The sequence below is a fragment of the Schistocerca piceifrons genome, chromosome 4 (assembly GCF_021461385.2).
Source record: "Schistocerca piceifrons isolate TAMUIC-IGC-003096 chromosome 4, iqSchPice1.1, whole genome shotgun sequence".
Classification (NCBI taxonomy): Eukaryota; Metazoa; Arthropoda; class Insecta; order Orthoptera; family Acrididae; genus Schistocerca; species Schistocerca piceifrons.
In genome coordinates, this window is record NC_060141.1 from 169,562,553 (window position 1) to 169,579,142 (window position 16,590).

The 16,590-nt window shown below is 41.1% G+C and overlaps 1 protein-coding gene across 1 annotated transcript in view; it reads left to right on the forward strand.

Moving 5' to 3' along the window:
- The window catches only part of LOC124795699 (protein bric-a-brac 1-like), an 837,236-nt gene that overhangs the window by 31,421 nt on the left and 789,225 nt on the right, over window positions 1-16,590 (forward strand). The window lies entirely within an intron of this gene.

The window sequence follows — 16,590 nt, forward strand, 5'->3', positions numbered from 1 at the left end:
ATGGTCTTACAAAGCCCCGTTGCATCATCGTCTGAAAACTTATTTCCGTTCAGAATGATATGCTGTGTTTTATGTGCTAGAAACTCTTGAGTCACACATTTAGTCTGACACTCCGTACGTTCGTATTTTATTCATCAGGCGGCAGCGCGGAACTTTAACGGCCGCTTTGCAGAAGTCAAGGAACACCGCTTCTACCTGGCACCTGTGTCTACTGCTTTCAGGGACTCGTCGACGAGCTGAATTGCACGCAGTCGTTTTTTTCGGAACCCGTATTGGTTCTCACTGAGCGGATTATCGGCCTTCAGAAATGTCATGATACGCGATCATAAAACATGTTCCAAAATTCTACAACAGACCGACGTCAGAGATACAGACCTGTAGTTTCAGTATCCGTGCGACCACTCTTCTTGAAAACGGGAGTGACGTGTGCTTTATTTCCAATAGTTGGGAACGCTTCACTCTTCGTGAGACCTATCATTTTGTCGTTCGTGTGACGATTCAAAGGAGAAACTGCAGTGCGATTTTCGTCTGTGGGACAATTAGGAAAAAAGACGGTATTTCGGCCTTCTCTGTGTCATCCTCTGTTTCGAAGCCATAATGCTCATGGAGTGTCTGGAGAAACACCTTCGATCCATTTCATGATTTAAAATAAGACCAAAACTTCTTACGATTTTCTCTCAAGTCGTTAGATAGAATTTGACTTTCGAATTCGTTGAACACTTCACGCATAGCCCTCAGTCCACTTATTTTGACGTCGTTTAGTTTTTGTTTATGAGACTTTGGCTAAGTGTGAATTTGCACTGAAGCTCTCTTTGCCTTCGTAGCAGCTTTCTAACATCGTTGTCGAACCATGGTGGTTCTTTTGCATCCTTCACAATTTTAATGGTTCAAATGGCTCTGAGCACTATGGGACTTAACATCTGAGGTCATCAGTCCCCTTGAACTTAGAACTACTTAAACCTAACTAACCTAAGGACATCACATACATCCATGCCCGAGGCAGGATTCGAACCTGCGACCGTAGCGGTCGCGCGGTTCCAGACTGAAGTGCCTAGAACCGCTCGGCCACACCGGACGGCTTCACAATTTTACTCGGCACATACACGCCTAGCATCGTATTCTACGATGCTATTGAACGTTGCCCGTTGATACTCAACATTGTCAGTGCTGGAGATGAAATTTTCGTATTGACGTGTCAGGTAACCTAAAATGTTACGTCTTCCCTATTGCCTCATTGCGACATTTTCTCAGTACAAAGTAAATGCAGAACAGACTCACAAGAGCACAGAACAGACTCAAAGAGCAATGTGGTAGATATGATCTCAGCAGATTAAAGCATGCTGGGTCCACCAAATCGTTCCTTCAGTACAAACCTAGAACCTTCAATTATCCTCACATCAAGTACAGATACTCCTCGTTCGCGTAATTCTCGAAGTTACATAAGAATTGCACCAGTCACTCGTAAACAATGGAAAATAAACGAGAACCTTCTTAGATCAATTATACAGATTAGAACATGGAAGTATGTAGCGCAAAAAATTGCCCCCTAACAGGCATTATTAACAATACATTAGGCTGTAGAAAGTAAAACGGCGCCAAGTCCAACGACACAAGGCGAACAATCACAGCTGAAGTTTTTGTATAGGGAGGAATTCCTCAGCCGTAAGGCGAATGCCGGCATTAAGTGATAAATTTATGAACATATTCGTTGCTCCAAGCTGTATTTCAGCCTTCGTTGCTATCATCATCGTAACCAAATAAGTACCCAAATAAATAGTTCCAAAATAGCATCAAAAATAACTGGCTGAAAAGAGTTTCGCCCTGCCCCAGCGCGCCATCTCATTCAGATATGGAGTGAAAGATAAGTCTTTGACTATATTGTTCCAGAAGTAAATGAAATTGTTTCCAAACTGCCGTACGGACTAAGGCTTTCGGGAGGTTTCCGTTGTTTTTAAGGAAAATGCTGAAACTGGTAATTCTCTACCATTTCCTCCCAGTAGGCAGCTCCTCTGCCCCATACCATCTCGCTTGGTTACTGGCTGAAACGAATCACTACTACATAATGCACCGGATGTCAAATGGCTTGCCCAATTGTTTGCAGTAGAGAATGAGAAGTATGAAATAAACAGCCAATTGTAATTTCTACCGCGAACTTACAATAGAACATAAAAGTTATAGACAATAAAAGTGAAGGGTGATGAGAGTATCCCTTGTTTTTGGCGTAAGTCCCATTTGTGCCGAGAGGACTAACGTTGGTAATCAAATACTAAATACCACACACTGCGTTGCAAAACGACTTCGTGGGAACGGTGGCCGGCCATCGCATGAAATGTAGCTGTGTTGGCGTTGTGACAATAAATTTAACAGTAAGGTGCGTGACGTGGGATGCACGTCAAGCATTAGTTCTCATTAAGCTTTGTACGTGTGTGGGCGGGCCACGCAGCATAGATTGCTGGTATGACGACGTACTCTGCCTTCAGCAGCCATTAGTGTGTTTCTTAATTACGCAAGACAATAAACAGTCAACAAAGTTCACTGTACCTTACAAGACAAAAACTAGACGTAATACATAATCCCCGTCGAAACACGGTTGCAGACCATCAGTGATCTCAACTACATGATGTGTGTATGTGATAATAATATCAGGCATTTTAATAGGTGTAACTAATTTCCACAGCATCCAAGTTTGTATATAAAGAAATTGGAAAATACCGTCGGAAATGGTCTTAATTGCGACGGTTTGGTTACCATTGACAGACAAGAAAACTGTTAAGAGCCTGTAACTGTCTTTAATCGATCTGCAATCACCACATGGTAAATTCGAGTTTACGTAAAAAAAAATATATATTTTTCAGACCATGCTTCGCATAATTTAGGATCTAGGCAGATATTTTCAGGCGTTGTCTTCAAATAAGTCCAAACGAGCTTTCTCAAAAGAATTTATATCTCAAGTTTGTTTGCGTGGCCATCATCCGTAGCAAGCACAGAAATATCCGTTATGTAAATAAAAACTCTCTTCTCTTGCTGCAACGTATTTTATTTCTTCCAGACGCGTTTCACCCTTTACATTAACGCGTCTTCTGTGGTATGTAAAATGATACAGTTTTGTTTTGATATGTGATACTTGTAAATGTTTACAACTGTTTTATAATCTACAAATATCACATATCAAAACAGTATCATTCTAGATCCCGCTGAAGATACCTTAAAGTAAAAGACGAAACGCGTATGGATGAGATAAAATACATTGCAACAAGGAAATGTGGTTTTTATTTACTAAACGGAAAGTTTTACCTGTTTAAGTAGATCAGTTTAAAACTTTAAATATTATCAGGTTCAAAAATGCAGGTGTACTGATCCTTGCACTCTTTGAAAAAGCGAAATCTGAAGAAATTCTCGAGCGGATTTGCTGATTCCCAAATGCGTTCATTGTGTCTGTTCACATTTCTACGTAAGTGAAACGCCTACTCATCACTAAACATGACACGATCCAGAAAACGGTCGTCGTCATGCAGTAACATTTCATTTGCGAAGTTGGCACTGAAGCTGTAGTGTGCAGGCTTTTAGAGCTTGTAACAGCTGAAGACGATAAAGACGTAGTTATACACGTCACCTTAAAAGTCTCCATACAGGCGTCACTGGAATTGTTAATTCACTGCTATCTTGCCGAAGAGATTTCGTGGGGGCTACTCGTTCAACACGTTCTTCAGTCGCTCTCGGCCATGCCGTATTCTCCCTTTTGCGAAGATAGCCGGTGTCCTAAAACTGATGGTACCGACGACGGATGTTGTTATCATTTGGAGGATTACAATGGAACGTAATGCCGACTGCACGTTGGTCTGTAACAACAGAGTCAATCCTTGCCAATTGTAAAACTCAAAGATCTTTCTGCTCACTAGTCGCCATCTTCGCTACTAGCGCTCTCTAACGGAAGAGTGCATGTGCACTGGTATACAAACAGAACTGTTTGATTTCCTCTTTCATTTGTTGTGTTATGTATAGTTACAAGTTGAATCTAATAAATGCGTCAAAGTCTTAAAAAACCGCGATATTCACCTTGAAACATCCGGTATTGGAACTCTCTCTTGAGGTTATTTGTTTGTTTAATTTATCTTTTCATAGGAGTCCTGTAAATGTGTGTGTATGTACAAAGTTCTACAGTTTATTGATGATGAAACGAAGTCTCACTGCTTTGTTCGTTTTCTTCAGAAGACACAGTATGGTAGGACTTCTCCTGTAAAATAAATTCTGTTTTTAATTCCTGGATAACTATTATTTTGTACAAATCACTAACCAGCAAGCACAGAATCCAATCACACTATATAGGACTACCCATTTTTGATAGTTCCCAGTTTTATAAAGCATTTAAAAGTTTAGCTTGAGTAAATATATGTTTTATTGTCCATTAAAAGCAACATAAAAGGGAAAATGTAGAAATAAGAAACGATTCGTTTCTAACCTTATTTGAAAGAAAAGAGCAAGTTTCCGCTTTCCTTGTGGCCATTCAACCGGCGTGGTCTTGTTTGTGTGTGTGTGTGTGTGTGTGTGTGTGTGTGTGTGTGTGTGTGTGTGTGTGTGTGGTGGGGGGGGGGGGGGTGCTAAGTTTCCAATCCTCAAAGGGCCGACACCTACTGCGATTTTTGTCCGTACTTGGATTTTACTTGTGGTGATCGCAACAATGGTCTCCCGAGAAGACCAAGGCCGATTATTCTCCTCTTCCTGTTCTCAATGAACCAGCGCTCATTCTCTGATGATCGTGATGTTGTTGGGGCGTTAATCGGTGATCTCTGACTGCCTTCGGATGTTACAATGAGACAGGTCCTACAAGTGAAAAATGCGTCGTATATGTGGACCACTTCTACGGCAATAAATGCAAAGAATCTGAAAATTAACGTTAAGCTTGGAACTAAAATTAAAACTCTCAAACCATTTCACGTCGCATATAACCAGACGAAATTTATTCTCTTTACAGTCACACGAAACTTTATTGATGGGAGATCATGCGCGACCGCGAGGAAATACCGTTTGTAGCAGTAAAAGGATGAATCGGCAGAGCCAGACATGCATTCCGCCCTTGAGAAGACACATCGTGCGTCTAGTGACAGAACGCGTTACTGGATGAAATTTCATTCCCCCACTTTCGCAATGATGACTGCATGTTGTCCGCTGATTTTGGCCAGTGGTCTGAGAAACACATAGAGAACGATTGCAAATATCTAGTAGCATTGGTAACCTAAAAAAGCTAAGCTATATACGTCTGAGTTGCATGCATTTGAAAAAAAAAAGTTAAGAAATTGCGACCAAAAGAAGGGGCCCTTGGCGAACCATACATAGTGCAGTCCGAAGGAGACTTTAAGCGATCGGGTTATTTTCTTCCGTTCTTAGCAATATCGTATATGGAGTCATGTTTTTGAGTTTTTCTTATTACTATGCACTGTCGCACGGCATGAAAAATTATTCTGAACCTCCTCCCTTGGAAGTTAACTTCGGAAAGTTCTGTGGGCTATCGGAGGCATGTTTTACGCCTATAGTTCTTACTGTACGTACCTGAGCGACAGGGTGCAGCTGTTAGCACACTGGATTCGCTTTCACGAGGACGACGGTGCAATCCACGTCCGACCATCCTGATTAGATTTTCTGTGATTTCCCTGAATCGCTCCAGGTAAATGGCAGGATCGTTCCTTCGAAGGAGAATGTCCGATTTCCTTCCTCATCCCAAGGACGTAGCCAAGATTTTGCCAAAGGGCAGGGGAGGGGGGTTCGTTTTGTTACAGAGGACCTTAAGGAGACTAACATTTTTCATTTATCCTTAAAAATTCCAAAAAAACGATAAATTATTTTATTCGATAATAATCTCGGAGTTTTCACGAAACCGGCATATCCTTATGTAGGAGTTCTGCATTTTGGCTATCCACTAACAAGCAGTCACCCTTCGAGGTCATTTTAACTCCTCTTCTTTCAGTCTGGATTTGAGCTGAGAAAATGGTTGTGACCGGACGAGCGCTAATTTTTTGGGACACCATAATTATTAGCGACAGGCCTTTTTGAATCGAGAGGTCTCTGTTCGACAGAGAAACAAGAATAATTTTGGTAGCGAAAATGCAGAGGGTGCGAAATCATTCACCCTTACACTTTCCCAAATTTCCTCATTCAAGTATGCATCTACCACTTCTTGCAATGTAAGGAAAATCATTTTCTGCATAAAATATAAATGCATGAGCCTGTATGAGAGGAATTTGAATTATTGTTTATTTATCATATACCTTTTAGAGCCGGGACTCCGCTAATAGATGCTCGGCTTGCCTCCGACGCAGCTCTCTTGTTTAAGCCAAGGCGCTGCATCTTTAAGGGAATTGGAATCTTTCATGAAAAGAAGGTAGTCGGAAGGAACTGGCTGTGGCTTATAGTAAGGGACCAACCCTAGCATTTGCCCAAATTGAAAACGGGAAACCTCTGAAAATCATTTTCAAGATTGCTGGCGGATGATTCCAAAAAACCTCGCCTCCCGACTCCAGGGACGGCTAGCTCAGCGACCCAACACGCAGAGTCACCCCAAGACGGAGGAGAATTTGGAAAAACTGGTTGTACTTGTTTTAGAATAAAAGTTATCACAACAAAAGCCTGAATTCTGACACTGCATGTTTTTTTCCTTTAATTGTGCATGTTTAGTCATTTTATAGTGCATGAATACATGCATATTTTAAGATTGAATTGTGCATGGAATCACTGGCTTCAGTTGATACAGTATTAAAGTGCGCAGATAGATGTTAGACGAAAGGGGGAGGGAAGGATGCAGAGCCCAGTCTTCTCGGACGAATTCAAGCAGCCTTCGGTAACAAGAACGCACAAACGAACTATAGAATGTGCTGTCATCCCGTACCCCTTCCGCTCGCCTAAAGCGTCTCCCCATCGTTCCATACCGGAATGGACTTTTATAGTTGAGTGCCGCCTAGGTGGTCACATTGAGCGATATTTTACCATTTGGGCTACTAATGATAGAATGTTGAGTAAATTTTTTAAAGAAACGCAACCATATCTGTTTGCACGATATTTTTGTTGCTCAACGCGACTTTCGGGCGACAACGACAAATCCAAATGTTTTTTTATGCGCTGATTTTAATTTAATGAATGCCGATAGGTTCAGGAAACACTACAACATAGTGCCCACCGCATTTTGAGAACTGAGAAGCCGTTCGTAAAAACGAAATTACACAAAGGACATTTATACAGGATATATGTGTGCAGTGCTAACATTAGACTGCTGTAGATAGGTACCTAGGCTGTTATAGTAGTGCGTACATATTTTTACCTTATCGTAACGCTAGCGGATGAATCAAAATCGATTTTCCTCTTCTTCCTTGCTGCAAACTTATCCACAATCAGAAAGTATCACAATAGCACATGGCACAAAAAGAATAAGCGGTAGCGCTTGAATTAAATTCAACTGCTAGTAACAACCGAATTGATTAACAAAACAACTGAGCGCAGTAGAGAGACCAACAAATGCTCTCTGCTAAAATAGGGATGGGCTATAGCGGATAATACTATGGATGTATAGATAATTTAAATCTTTCGTTGGCCTTGCTGACTATCGATGATAGAGCGTATCGCATTTTCGTCGTCCCATCCTTACTTGTAACAATCTGACCTTGTGCTCCGTCTCTGATGACCTCGTTGTCAACTGGACGTCAAGTCCAAATCTACCTTCCTTTTCTTATTTTACGTGTGCTTCACTTCGTGTCGCTACACGGCAATGCTACAACTTTACTGTTCACCCTTGTGAACTTTTCGTCTTTTAGAAGTTGGATCTTATCAGGATTTCAGGTGTGCTGTGAAAGTCTTCTACCAGAATATGTTCTGCTCTTGTACTTGGTGTTTCACAGCCAGTGTTCTCTTCCAAAGTCTTACATTGTATCAGTAACTGTGACACTGTGTGTGTTTCGCCAAACAAAATGTCACTCATCTCTTCATCTCCCGGACAGATGTGAATTGAACATCTGTAACACATGACGTCTTTGGAATTTTCTGTGTGTTAGGGTGTATTTCACAATGTTTAGACTGTGAGTACCCGCCACAATGTCGCTTAGATTGTCTTCAAGTAATTTCCAAGTAACGGAATTATATAGGCTTATTTTTGTGTATATGTCTGTAAAATATCTTAATTTTTCGGTCCAAAGCATCTGTCGCAGAACATCCTTCTAGTTTTACACTTTGAACTGTATGGAAATTGTACAAGAGAATCCACTTGTTCGCTAGTGGAATCTAGTTCACAAACCAAATAATAATCATAGGACACCATGTCTTATTGTAAAGAAAACGTGGTAACAAGAGGTTATGACGAAATTATAGTTTTGATGTTTTGCGCTTTACACGTTCAAATCTTTACCGCTGGCATATTCATTTGTTTCTGGTGGATATGTAGATTGATTTTTAGCAATAGTGCATCTTTGATTAGCTGCTGATCTCTGCAATAATAAATGATAGTTGAAACACGATAAAACATTTTTTTTAATCTCAAGAGAGAATCTTGGCACTCTTGCACCACAGTGATGGAATCAGGTAAGTTTTATGAAATATTTACAGCATGGCAACTTGTCTGTTTTCCATGTTCATTTATAGAAGTCAGAATACTAAGACGTTAGTAAAAACAAAATGTTTTCAAAGTTCTCATCAAAGACACCACGAGTTGCGTTCCTGTTTGCTAATCATGTAAGTGTTCTACCGTTTACTCATAATGTCTGTATTTCTGAACTGTGTATTCACCGTTCATCCGTGGAGGTAATGGCACTGTATGGGTTAACATATATATTCCCTGAAATAAATTTGTTACTCTTGTAAACTGTGCTTGAAGGCGGTTAAGATTATGCACTGTATGTTGTTTATCAAACACATTCATAATAATATTTAGCTTGAAATTTGTAAATGATAAAGTGTAAATAATGTTAAAGGGAGAACCTTTTTACTTTGTCAGTACTGTCAAATACATTCTATGGCAGTGTGATTCGGTGTTGCAATTTCCAAAGAAGAATTAGTGGAAAAACTGAAACTGCAGCGTTTTTAAAAAAGAAATGAAGAAAAATCAGTCGTCTACATATGTAACCGGGGACGATAATGGAATTAATCGCGTCGGTGCAGTACTGTATTTCGGTAGTTTTAATTTCTGACGGAGTCTATTAATTTGTTAACCTTTTGAGATGTGATGTTCCTTTTGTTGCGTATGGTCTACTCCACACGCTCGCCGGGCTTTCGTTGCGCTCGTATTATTGTATTTTGTTACCGTTTTCGTGCAGTATATTGTTGAAAGAAGTGATTTGCTATGATTCGCACGAAATATATTAGCGAGACAGGTGTAACTCTAATGAATGTAGCTGGCAGCGTGAGATTGTACCTTGTCAACACTTTGCGTTCTGGTTTAGCCTTCCAGTTTATTCCGGTCACTTTGTCGCTTGTGTTTTCTGTAATTGTTTTCGTCGCTGGATGTAAATCTTTTGCTGCTTAATGTAGTCTTTTTTACTGTCTGCTTGGGACGCGTTGCTGCCAACGTTACATGTCTGCTGATACCTAAATTAGTAATAGCTTCACATTTATCCCTTCTGTTATTGGACGTCGTTATTTGCGTGGCAGTCTAAATGATGTCTTCTCACGATCCTTCAGAATTACACTGTGGGTGCCTGAATGCTCCTCAGCTTCAGAACCATACATAAATACTGCAACTGTCGTAGTTTTATAAAAATTTAAATGCCATGCCCTTCGATTTATATTTGATTGACCTGGTATTGAACCTTCTTAGTTGTCCACTGTTGAGTCTTACTTCGTAGCTTGTACTACATCCCAAAGATTCTGAAGTTTGAGTCTTCTTATAAGTGGCTTATTATTTTGGATAAACTCCGATATTAGTTTTTTGCCCATAAGATTGCTATTTTGAATATTTGCTGCTCGATGTTCCGCTTGTAACTGGAGCATGGTTAGTGAGTTAAGCTGCAGCTCATTCCACGTTTTTCTTCAGCCTTCTGTAGAAGTACTTTCACTTCTATTTCATTTTGTGAGACAAATTTTGCCTCAGACGCTTCTGTCTTTCAGACATTATTTCGCGCACCAAAATTTCTGCCAATATTATGAAGTGCTTTTACCTAGTTATGAATAAGGATTGTGTCTGTAAATTAACTGGAATTTTTTCTCATTTGTTAACGTTAAAACGAAAACATCGTCTGTAGTGGAACCGCTTCTTGGAAAAACCCACTGGTGTTCCAAAAGTCTTCCCTTGACGATTTTACTGCCCATTTCGTAAGCAGTTCGTCATGTAGAGAAACGCATCTGACACTAGGAAATATATCTTAACTGCACCACATTGACACTAAATGGAAAAATTACTGGCAGTGTCTCTTCGTTATTTTGTTCTGCACCGAAGACGTTGCATAACTGAAGCGACAAAAAGTGTAAGAAAAGTGCACATTGCCACAAGAGAAATCGCCAGTGGAGCTCCCGTAAACATTGGCATCTAGGCTGTCTGAAAATGATTTTCCGCCCAGGGGTTAAAAGATAGCGTGTGAGACACTATACCACGCGCGGAAACGTTGAACAATGCTTTTCTCACGCCCACTCAGTGAATGAAACGGAAACGCCTTGTAGCCGCTACTGGCGTTGTAATTTGTACCCTCTGCCGGGTATTACGGCGTTGTGTGTAGCGCATGCACTGGTGTATCCGGAATTTCACCCAAGTTGTCAAGCAGTGCGTAGACTGGACAGCAGAAATTTCTTGGTTTTACCAGCCCCTTTGCTGTCCTACTTCGTCCCCTTTTATCTGAATCGTGTTTTAATTGAATCTCAATCCAGACTTTAAAATTCACTTCGCCACATTTCTTTACCCTCGAAGGCCATGTTTAGTTGCATGCTGGTCGAACGACGGAAGTGAGTCACTCGTCTTTCCTTCTCATATTCTACGATGAAAAATTGCTGTATACGAGACCGTATCCTCGTATATAAGACATGTGGAGCAGGTTGTGTCACAGAATTCAACATTTGCGTAATCTGTTACTTTTCCTATTCATTTTGAACGTATTGCAGGCATCGTTATGGTGCTAAACGAAATCTTTTTTATTACAGTGTCTGTCTTCAAATCAGTCACCGCGTGTCTGCAATATTTCGTTAAGCTCCTTTGAGACCTTTGTTTACATCCAAATCTCTGCGGAATTGCAGCACTGTTTTTTCTGTTCCCTTAGCGGGTGTTGTTACTTGGCGCCTCGTAGCCTCCATGAAGCCTCCGCTGATCGTGGTGAAGGACAGGCTGCAGTTTTTCCGGACATAGTAATTTTGCAAAACTTTCTCATATACCGTTATGGAAACATTTTTAGGCGTCTAATTGTTCGATTGGAACATTTACACCGTTCAGTATTCGATTATTGAAGATACCTTGGCTACTGGTATTTCTGGTACTCGTATTTATTTATCAAGTTGCCTCACTTTTACACGTATTTCATCCAGTCATTTTATTCTCAAACCGAGCGAGGTGGCACAATGGTTTGCACACTGCACTTACATTCGAGAGGACGACGGTTCAAACCCGCCTCCTGCCATCCAGATTTAGGTTTTCTGTAATTTCTCTAAATTGGTCCAGGAAAATGCCGGGATGGTTTGTTCGAGAGGGCACGTCCGATTTCCTTTTCCATCCTTGACACAATCGGAACTTATGCTCCGTCTCTAATGACTTCGATGTCAGTGGGACGTTAAACCCAGTCTTCATTTTCATTCTCATGTTATGTCCTTCGATAGACAGGCAGTTTGGTACAATGAGCACTAGACATTGAACATGTTTGGGACGGTGCTTGTATTTATTGACCCTACCATTCTTGCTAAGTTCCAAGTTTTTTAGTTCTGAGGGAGTATATTTTGCGATCATATTTCGTACTGCATCCACTCATACGCCCTACATTATCTCTAGAGCGGCTCTAAAGTCATTGGTACCATTAAGTCAAATGGCTATTTATTTTGTCACTCTCAGTATAAACCGTGGGGTGTTATAGCCTAAGGAGGACGCTGTTTGCGCCACCCAACTGTCAGTTGTACAGACATTATTCTTTGTCTTTCGTTTTCTACTATATGTTTATTGTATGTGTAACGCTCTTCTTTGCCCACATGAATGTTGAAATTCACAACTCTTGTTTACTTGTGTGATCCGATGCATGGATCCTCCCTGTCTCGCAGCTTCATCGTGCTATGCCTTAAGCTATATCAGCAACTTTCCAACCTGGTATAACGTAAAGCCTTGGCTCCGATCGTTCTTTTCAGACAAATAACAGTATTTGTAATTTCCTCCCGAATACACGCAATTGGAAAGCTTTTTGCACGACTCCCATGGCACTGGGAGCTACCTGAAAAAATATATTAAAAATAAAATATAGAAAATAAAAAACCTTCAGTTCTTCGAAGACGACCTTGTCCTTTTGGGCAAATAATTGAATACAAAAAAAGCATAAGAGGTTCAGCCAGAAGGATGATTACCAGAAGCACACGATTTACATTCAGATAAGAAGATTCAGATCGTTGTGCGCCGATCATTCGTAGGTATACTTATATGACCAGAGCTTTTGCCGAAAGACAGAAATCGTTTCCAGTTGCAAGGGAGTGTAATCTACCTCGACAAGAAAACTTTTTGCAAGACAGAATGTGTAATATACCATCGACAATGGAGTTATTAGAGACTGACACTTTTGTGAGAGGACAATGACAAGGACGGGTAAGGAAATAGAATACGTCCTTTTGAAAGGGACTATCCTCGATTTACGACGCAAATCCTGAATTTGAATGGCCGGTCAGGTATTTGATCCCTACCCCATCCGAGTGAGAGTCCAGTATCGTAAGTGCCACCTTGCTCGGTAGCACGTACTCTGGAATATCAACTGCATTAATTTCATTGATTAATTATATAATTACATACATTATATATGTTGTTCAAAATTGAAACCACTGAAAATGTTTGTTTAGTGTTGCAAAGCCTACTGTGTTCGCCAAAAATACGTACAGGACAATTTTTCTACACCACTTCTGATGACTCATTCTTTGCAGTGCCTTGTCAAAGTGTGTTGTGCTAAGTTGTCCGGCGCCTGCGTTCTGTGGTGCTTCTTATTACATTGTACTTACTTGACAGAGAGCTACAGTGGAGACATTTGATTCATTGTGTGATGTGATCGCACAGTTACTTTTTAAGTTTTCCACCCCTCCCATCGTAGAAGTACCTGCACCATTATCACACGAAGTTGTTGTTGTGGTCTTTAGTCCGAAGACGGTATGTTGCAGCTCTCCATGCTACTCTAACCTGTGCGAGCCTCTTTACCTCCTAATAACTACTGCAACCCACATCCTTCTGAATCTGTTCACTGCATTCATCTCTTGGTCTCCCTCTACGATTTTTACCCCCCACGCTTCCCTCCAGTACTAAACTGGTGACCCCTTGATGAATCAGAATGTGTCGTATGAATTGATACCTTCTTTCAAATTGTGCCAAAAATTTCTTGTCTCACCAATTCTATTCAGTAAACTCCTCCTTAGTTATGTGATATACCCGTCTAATCTTCAACATTCTTCTGTAGCGTATGTTTCGAAAGGTTATATTTATTTGTGTAACCTGTTTGTCGTCCATGTTTCACTTCCATACGTGGCAACACTCCAGACAAATACCTTCAGAAAAGACTTCCTAATACTTAATTCTATATTTGATGTTACCAAATTATGTAGAAGGCACCGACTTACTGACACATAGTCAGCACGGTTTCAGAAAACATCGTTCTTGTAAAACACAACTAGCTCTTTATACTCATGAGGTAATGAGTGCTATCTACAGGGGATGTCAGATTGATTCCATATTTTTAGATTTCCAGAAGACTTCCGACACCGTTCCTCACAAGCGTAAGTAATGTCCGGCGTTCCCCAAGGAAGCGTTATAGGCCCTATGTTGTTCCTGATCGATATTAACGACCTAGGAGACAATCTGACTAGTCCTATTAGATTGTTTGCAGATAATGCTGTCATTTACCGTCCTGTAAAGTCATCAGATGACCAAAACGAATTGCAAAATGATTTAGGTAAGATACCTGTATGGTGCGTAAAGTGGTAGCTGACCCTGAATAAAGAAAAGTGTGAAGTTATTCTCATGAGTACTAAGACATGCGCAAAAATTTCGATTACGCAGTAAGTCACACAAACCTTAAGGCTGTAAATTGAGCTAAATACTTAGGGATTACAATTACAAATAACCTAAATTGGAACGATTACTTGGATAATGTTGTGGGTAGAGCAAACCAAAGACAGAACACTTACAAGGTGCAACAGGTCTACTAAAGAACTGCTTACACCACGCTTGTCCGACCTATTCTAGAGTGTTGCTGTGCGGTGTGGGCTCTGCATCAGGTGGGACTAACGGATGACATCGAAAAAGTTCAAAGAAGGGCGGCTCGTTTTGTATTATCACGAAATAGAGCAGATAGTGCCACAGACATGATACGTGGAGTAGCAATCATTAAAACAAAGGCGATTTTCGTTGCGACGGGATCTTCTCATGAAATTTCAATCACCAGTTTTCTCCTGCGATTGCGAAAACATTCTGTTGGCACCCACATACATAGGAAGAAATGATCATCAGGATAAAATAAGAGAAATCAGGGCTCGCACAGAAAAATTAAAGTTCTCGTTTTTCCCGCGCACCGTTCGAGAGTGGAACGGTAGAGAGACAAGTTAAATGTAATCACGAAGATGTAGATTTAGACGTAGATGTAGAAAACCACTACTATAACTATGCAGAAGTCATGTCAAGTTGGATATATCATTATGTCGTTAAAGAAATAAACTACTTTCCTCTTTTACCGAACTTATAAAATTTATTAGGTACCAGTCCGAATTATTTCAGGCGGAGGACGGGTAAGCAAGCTGATAAACCGTCCGTGCAGTTTGAGAAAGTGGTGTGTGCGCACTGCTGAGGACTGGTATCTGCCTGGTGTGAAATTTACAAGGGCGGGTACAATAATGTATCGCATGGTACTATAGGAAACACAAAATCAATTAATTCGGAAACTACCCGCCACTATTCGATATACCATTTCGTGTCACTAGTAACGTTATCAGACGCCTGTTTCCTAGGTGCGTGGAGCCACAGCTGTATCCTTAGAGCCACTTGTGTGTACCTGCCTAGGACACCCACGCCTTGACGTCTCAGACGGACGTAGGGTCGAAACCGTTACTGATTCAGTTACGAGTCTGCCGTGACTCGAAGACACGCACAAGAACGCAGCTTGCACAAGCATTCCCTTCTTTCAACGTTTACGTATGTGTTGTGTAACTCGCATTGACTGGGCTAAGACGGTGACCTAATTAAACTTCAGAAATCAGCGGACTCATTCCTCTGCCTCGACTCTAGACCACCAAGAAGTTTTCTCACAGGTATTAGTTTGCATAATACCTCTATCGTTGATTCGCTTTTCAAAGGAAAACTATCCGCCAAGAAAGATCGTTTTTGTGTACCACATCGGTATTGATCTCAGAACCCGTATATTAGTCAAATGCTCTATGATAGCTCGTCCCGCATTTTGTCACGCCCTCCCTGCCTCCCCACCTCCCCTCTCTCTCCCCCCCCCCCTCTCTCTCTCTCTCTCTCTCTCTCTCTCTCTCTCTCTCTCTCTCTCTGTGTGTCTCTCTCTCTCCCTCTCCCCTTCCCCCCTCCCCCGCCGCATCTCCTCCCCCCCTTCCTAACACGCACACGCTGTCTTCTTTCACTTAACTCTAGTGTCAGTTCATAAATCGTATATTCCAATAAAGTGTATTTGTGGTGATGTTCAAATCATAATGTGTATTTTTTTTAATCCAAGGAACACAAATTTCCTCATCTTTTTATGGTTAAGCATCTTGTAATTAATGATGTTAGAATAAGGAACGAAAAATGTCTTCGCCTGTGTTAGGTTAGTCTGTCTAGGAGACATATTGGAAGTAGAAGACTGTCACAAACTAATGTAGGTTTCCGAATAAACTGTCCTAACCAATCACAGAATTTTCCGCGCTACGAATCACTGTAATTTGCACTTTGTAGCATGCTGCGACACAGCTCGATTACTCTCCAAATAAATTATTTTCAGTTTTGAACTACAATTTAATGTTTTTTATTTATGTTGCCATACATACATTGCGTGTAGACATATCCATTTCCGTCCGTGATGCACCTTCCAATTTTAAATACTCACTATTGGGGGAGTTTATAATGTCCCGTATATTATCTTGAATGGTCTCGCATCATTCTTTTAAAAATACCGTCTGGTTTTGTGTCTCCTTAGCACCAAGAAAATACTTTACCGCCACCGCCATGCGAGGAAACGTGGCTACTTCTGCGCCGTGTACCCAGCGCAGTTCTCTCAGGGAGAAAGAAGATTCTTGCTTTTCCAGACAGAACCCGGCGCCCCAGACTGGGTGTCGCAAGCGAGACGGTGTTGGCTGTAATTAGCTAAAAGCGCACCTCTCGTAATCGCTAGATGATAGTGGGCTTAAGTCGGCGAGAAGTGCTCCCGCACGAGCCGCGAGACGCAGTTGGCAGGACTGCCGCGGCCGGCGAGC